Raw genomic sequence first — 6,242 nt, forward strand, 5'->3', positions numbered from 1 at the left:
TTCTCAAGTGTCCCAGAATGACCCAGAGGTAGCAGAGACACATCAAACCTAACGAGGCCACACAAGCAGCAACCAGGAAGCAGACATCCCAGTGGACACTTGGATGGCCACTTAATAACAAGGGCCACTTCCTCCAGGGCTTTAGCAAATACGTATGGGAAACCCCCTGGAGTTCAGGCAATCCCTGGAGAAAGGAGGGGCAATTCCATCAAGTGACTGAAACTCAGTGTTCACCACTGCAGTAGAAGAGGGGCTGGCTCCAAAGAGAAATGTTACAGAAAACAATGTTATGTCTCCTGAGTTGGTAGACTAAGAGAATACCTCTGTTTGAGAACTATGGGAGGAGAGAACTTGGAAACTAGCAAATTTCTGGTAGCAAACTGGATGATGCCACCGTTCATAGACGTGGGGATTAAAGGAAGGGGAGCAAACGGTCGGAAAATGATAAGTTTAAGGTTTGGACGTGCTGAAATTGAGATACTGACGTGATGTCCAAGGGTATGTCAGGAGGCATTTGGATAATTACGACTGGTACTCAGGAGTGAGGGCCACCTGAAAATATAGATTTGGGCATCGTCAGCCCATACAAGTAGTAGCTGACGGATGAGTAGCAGATCACAGTGATCTTAGGCACTCACTGCATGCCAGGCACTATTGAGAGCTTTTCATGTATACAAATTCATTTTTTTTCTTTTTTTTTTTTTTTTGGCCGCTCCACACAGCTTACAGGATCTTAATTCCTCGACCAGAGATTGAACCCACGCCCTCACAGTGAAAGCACAGAGTCCTAACCACTGTGGACCGCCAGGGAATTAGCGAGATTTTCATGCTTTTAAGGGGAAGAATTGGGAGACTTATATGTCAAAGGGAAAGTTGGCAGAAAATGAAAGTTTTAAAGACAGGACTCTACCCAGGGACAGTGACTGAATGTGATGGGAAAGAATACTGAATGGAGACACTTCCAATCCACGATTTCTAACCTCGGATGGGCCCTTGATGCTGCCTGACAATCCCACTGTATGTCCACAATTCATTCGTTCACTCTCCCACTCACTGGCACGCGCTAGCTAGCTCTCAAAGGGCTGACCCCAGACCAGCAGCCTCAGCATCACCCAGAAACATGTTAGAAATGCAAATTCTCAGGCTCACCTCAGACCTCCAGAATCAGAAACTCTGGACGGGGCTTTAACAGACTCTCTAGGTGATTCCAATACACACTCAAAGTTAAGTGCCCCGAGATGGCTAGTTTATTAACTACCACTCCCGCCCCCCACGCACACCTCTCTAAATTTCCAGCCCTTCCTCCATCCTCACTCTCAGCTGACCTTGCTTCCTAATTCACTGAGAGAAAAGAGGCCATCCGAGAGAACGTCCACTAGCTCCCACCACATCCGTCCACCTGCCTACATCGGTGCCCAAACACTGTGCCTTCTCTCTTCTTTCTCTGGATGTACCCTTTGTGCCCTGGCCGAAGCCAAGCCCTCACTCCTGTACTAGATCCCATCCACTCTCACCTCATCAAGGACGTTGCTCCACTGATCTCTCTCCCGCATCGTCTATTCTGACTCTACTGGCTTTTTCTCATCAACATCCAAGCATATAATCTCATCAACTTAAAAAATTTTCTTTGTAGCTGAGCAGGACCCTATGGGGCCCTCCCAGGACAGACCTTCCCATGTCCTCTGCCTGCCTCTTGTTTGTAGAAAAACTTTAGCCTCCTAGGGCTTCCCTGAGTTCCAAAGAACAAATTTAATCAGAGAAGTGAGAAAATGCAGAAACAAAGGAAAACAGTCAAACAAGACAAAATAATTAGAGTTTAGCCGTTAAACCAAGTCAAGTACATTTAGTTCCTCCTCAAGGGCTATAGATAGTATTCTGGGCCATGTCCTTTGAGCTGTTTTGCAGATACTGAAACCCTCACCAGGTGGAAGAAGTTAACTGCATGCTGACCACAAACACTTAGACCCCAGACAGTTGGAACCAGAAGACTGATGATAGTAACTCCTGATTATCTCACCACCAACCAATCAGAAGAATGTTTACCAGCTGATCACACACCCCCACAACCCTCTCCCTCACCCCATCTTTAAATCCTTTTCCTGAAAGTCATCAGGGAGTTAGAGTTTCTTTTGAGCATTAGCTACCTGTGCCCCTTGTTTGGTGTCTGCAATAAACATTGCACTTTCCTTCACTACAGCCCAGTGTCAGTAGATTGGCTGTACTGTGCACAGGAGAGCAGACCCCAGGTTGTTCAGGTAACATCTTACCCTCACTTCTCCTTTTAGCTCCCACCCAATCTCTCTCCTTCCTTTACCACAAAATTCCTCCACAGAGTTGTCTAGGGGACTTCCCTGGTGGTCCAGTGGTTAAGACTCCGCCATCCCAATGCAGGGGGCCCAGGTTCGATCCCTGGTCAGGGAACTAGATCCTGCATGCCGCAACAAAGATCCCACACGTGGCAACGAAGATCCCATGTGCAGCAACTAAGACCCAGCGCAGCCAAATAAATAGATAAATATTTTTTAAAAAGAGTTGTCTATACCTTGTCCCTCCCTCTCCTCCCATTCTTTCTTGAACCACCCACAACCCAACTTTCACTCCACCACTACCAAAACCATTCTTGTCAAGGTCACCAACAACCTCATCTTACTTAACCCACATGCAGCATTTGACACAATTGATCTTCCTCCTTGATAGGTTTTCTTCTCTGGGCTTTCAGCATACCATCACCTCCTGTGGTTTTTTCCCCTACTTCACTGGCCATTCCTTTCATGTCCTTTGATGGTTCCTACTCACTTCTAAAACCATTTAATGTTGGAGAGCTCCAGGATTCAGTCCTTGCACATCTTTTCTTTTCTATTTATATTTGCTCCCTTGGTGATCTCTTCTAATCTCATGACTTTAAATAACATCTATATGCTGAAGACTCTCAATTTTATATCTCCAACACAGACTTTGCCAAACGTGTATATCCAGCCTCTTTCGTGGCATCTTGACATGCCTAATAGACATCTCAAACTTAATATGTGTTAAATCAAGTTCCTGACCTCCCCGCCACTCCCAAATCTGCTCCTTCCACAGCCTATACATCCTCAGTTCACGTTCAGACCAAAAAATCCTTTTTTCTCACACCACCTAATCCATCAGGAAACCCTGTTGGCTCTACATTCAAAATACATCCAGAATCCAACCATTTCTCACTTCCTCTCCTGCTACCACATCGACCTGAGCCACCATCACCTCCTACCAGATGACTGCAGTCTCCTCCTTCTACTCTGGCTCTCTTCAGGTCTGTCCTCCACACAGTAGCTAAAGGGACTCTGTTAAAGCAAAAATGACATCCATGTCCCTCTTCTGCTCGAAATCCTCCAATGGCTCCTATCTCAGAGTAAAAGTTAAAGTCATTGAAATGGCCAGGGCCCTGCAAGGTGAGGGCCTCCCTATCTCTTTGACTTCATCGTCCACTCTCTCCACTCCAGCCACACTGACCTTCTCGCTCTTCCTGGAAGGTGGCAAGCGCATGCCTATCTCAGCACACTTGCACTTACGGTTCCCTCCACTTAGAACATTCTTTGCCCAGACTTCTAGATGGCCCACTCCTTCACCTCCTTCAGGTCGTTCAAATGTCCCCTTCTCATTGAGACCTCTGATGGCACGTTATACACTCTGTATCATCCCCTGCTTTATTTGCCTCCATAGCTCTTACTGCCATCCAATACTATATATTTTACTTATTTCCTTATTTGGTTACTGTCTTCTACTTCTACTAGAAGGTAAGCCCCTTAACGTACTTTGCCTGTTTTATTCACTGTTACATCCTCAGTTCCCAGAAGACTACCTGGAGTGTCCAGTAGCTGTCCGTAAAATGCGATGCAATGAGGGTCCGAAGGTAAGCAGATGGGGTAGAAGGTCCCTGGAGAAAGAGAACTGGGCATGGCTTTCTTGATGGAGGAGAAGTCATTTTTGGCTTAAGCTATTTTGTGATCTAAGCCTGGCCACAATGCCAGCCCTTGAACAAGTCTCAGTAATTAATGAGATTAAGGGAAGGGAGGGAATGCAGAAACAAAGGAAAAGCAGTCAAGAAACAATAGTTCAAACAACGAAAACTCAAAAAGAGAAATTAAGGAAACACTCCCATTTACCACTGCAACAAAAAGAATAAAATACCCAGGAATAAACCTACCTAAGGAGGCAAAAGACCTGTATGCAGAAATCTATAAGACACTGATGAAAAAAATCAAAGAAGACACAAACAGATGGAGAGATATACCATGTTCTTGGATTGGAAGAATCAACATTGTGAAAATGACTATACTACCCACAGCAATCTACAGATTCAATTCAATCCCTATCAAATTACCAATGGCATTTTTCACAGAACTAGAACAAGAAATTTTACAATTTGTGGGGAAAAACAAAAGACCCCGAATAGCCAAAGCAACCTTGAGAGAGAAAAATAGAGCTGGAGGAATCAGGCTCCCTGGCTTCAGACTATACTACAAAGCTACAGTAATCAAGATAGTATGGTACTGGCACAAAAACAGAAATATAGATCAATGGAACAGGATAGAAAGCCCAGAGATAAACCCACACACATATGGTCACCTTATCTTTGACAAAGGAGGCAAGAATATACAATGGAGAAAAGACAGCCTCTTCAATAAGTGGTGCTGGGAAAACTGGACAGCTACATGTAAATGAATGAAATTAGAACACTCCCTAACACCATACACAAAAATAAACTTAAAATGCATTAAAGACCTAAATGTAAGGCCAGACACTATAAAACTCTTTGAGGGGGGCTTCCCTGGTGGCGTAGTGGTTGAGAGTCTGCCTGCCAATGCAGGGGACATGGGTTCGTGCCCCGGTCCAGGAAGATCCCACATGCTGCGGAGCAGCTAGGCCCGTGAGCCATGGCCGCTGAGCCTGCGTGTCCGGAGCCTGTGCTCCACAAAGGGAGAGGCCACAACAGTGAGAGGCCTGCATACCACAAAAAAATAAATTAAAAAAAAAAAAAACTCTTAGAGGAAAACATAAGCAGAACACTCTGTGACATAAATCACAGCAACATCCTTTTTGACCCACCTCCAAGAGAAATGGAAATAAAGACAAAAATAAACAAATGGGACCTAATGAAACTTAAAAGCTTTTGCACAGCAAAGGAAACCATAAACAAGACGAAAAGACAACCCTCAGAATGGGAGAAAATATTTGCAAACGAAGCAACTGACAAAGGATTAATCTCCAAAATATATGAGCAGCTCATGCAGCTCAATATCAAAAAAAACAAACAACCCAATCCAAAAATGGGTGGAAGACCTAAAAGACATTTCTCCAAAGAAGACATACAGATTGCCAACAACACATGAAAAGATGCTCAACATCACTAACCATTAGAGAAATGCAAATCAAAACCACAATGAGGTATCACCTCACACCAGTCAGAATGGCCATCACAAAAAAATCTAGAAACAATAAATGCTGGAGAGGCTGTGGAGAAAAGGTAACCCTCCTGCACTGCTGGTGGGAATGTAAATTGATACAGCCACTATGGAGACCAGTATGGAGGTTCCTTAAAAAACTAAAAGTAGGGCTTCCCTGGTGGCGCAGTGGTTGAGAGTCCACCTGCCGATGCAGGGCACATGGGTTCATGCCCCGGTCTGGGAAGATCCCACATGCTGTGGAGCAGCTAGGCCCATGAGCCATGGCCGCTGAGCCTGCACGTCCGGAGCCTGTGCTCCGCAACAGGAGAGGCCACAACAGTGAGAGGCCCGCGTACTGCAAAAAACAAACAAACAAACAAAAAAAACTAAAAGTAGAACTACCATATGACCCAGCAGTCCCACTACTGGGCATATACCCTGAGAAAACCATAATTCAAAAAGATACATGTACCACAATGTTCATTGCAGCACTATTTACAATAGCCAGGACATGGAAGCAACCTAAATGTCCATCAACAGATAAATGGATAAAGAAGATGTGACACATATATACAATGGAATATTGCTCAGCCATAAAAAGGAATGAAACTGAGTTATTTGTAGTGAGGTGGACAGACCTAGAGTCTGTCATACAGAGTGACGTAAGTCAGAAAGAGAAAAACAAATACCATATGTTAACGCATATATATGGAATCTTTAAAAAAAATGGTACTGATGAACCTAGTGGCAGGGCAGGAATAAAGACGCAGACATAGAGAATGACTTGAGGACACGGGGGGAAAAAAAAAACAATAGTCC

Source organism: Delphinus delphis, chromosome 8 (genome assembly GCF_949987515.2).
Source record: "Delphinus delphis chromosome 8, mDelDel1.2, whole genome shotgun sequence".
Classification (NCBI taxonomy): Eukaryota; Metazoa; Chordata; class Mammalia; order Artiodactyla; family Delphinidae; genus Delphinus; species Delphinus delphis.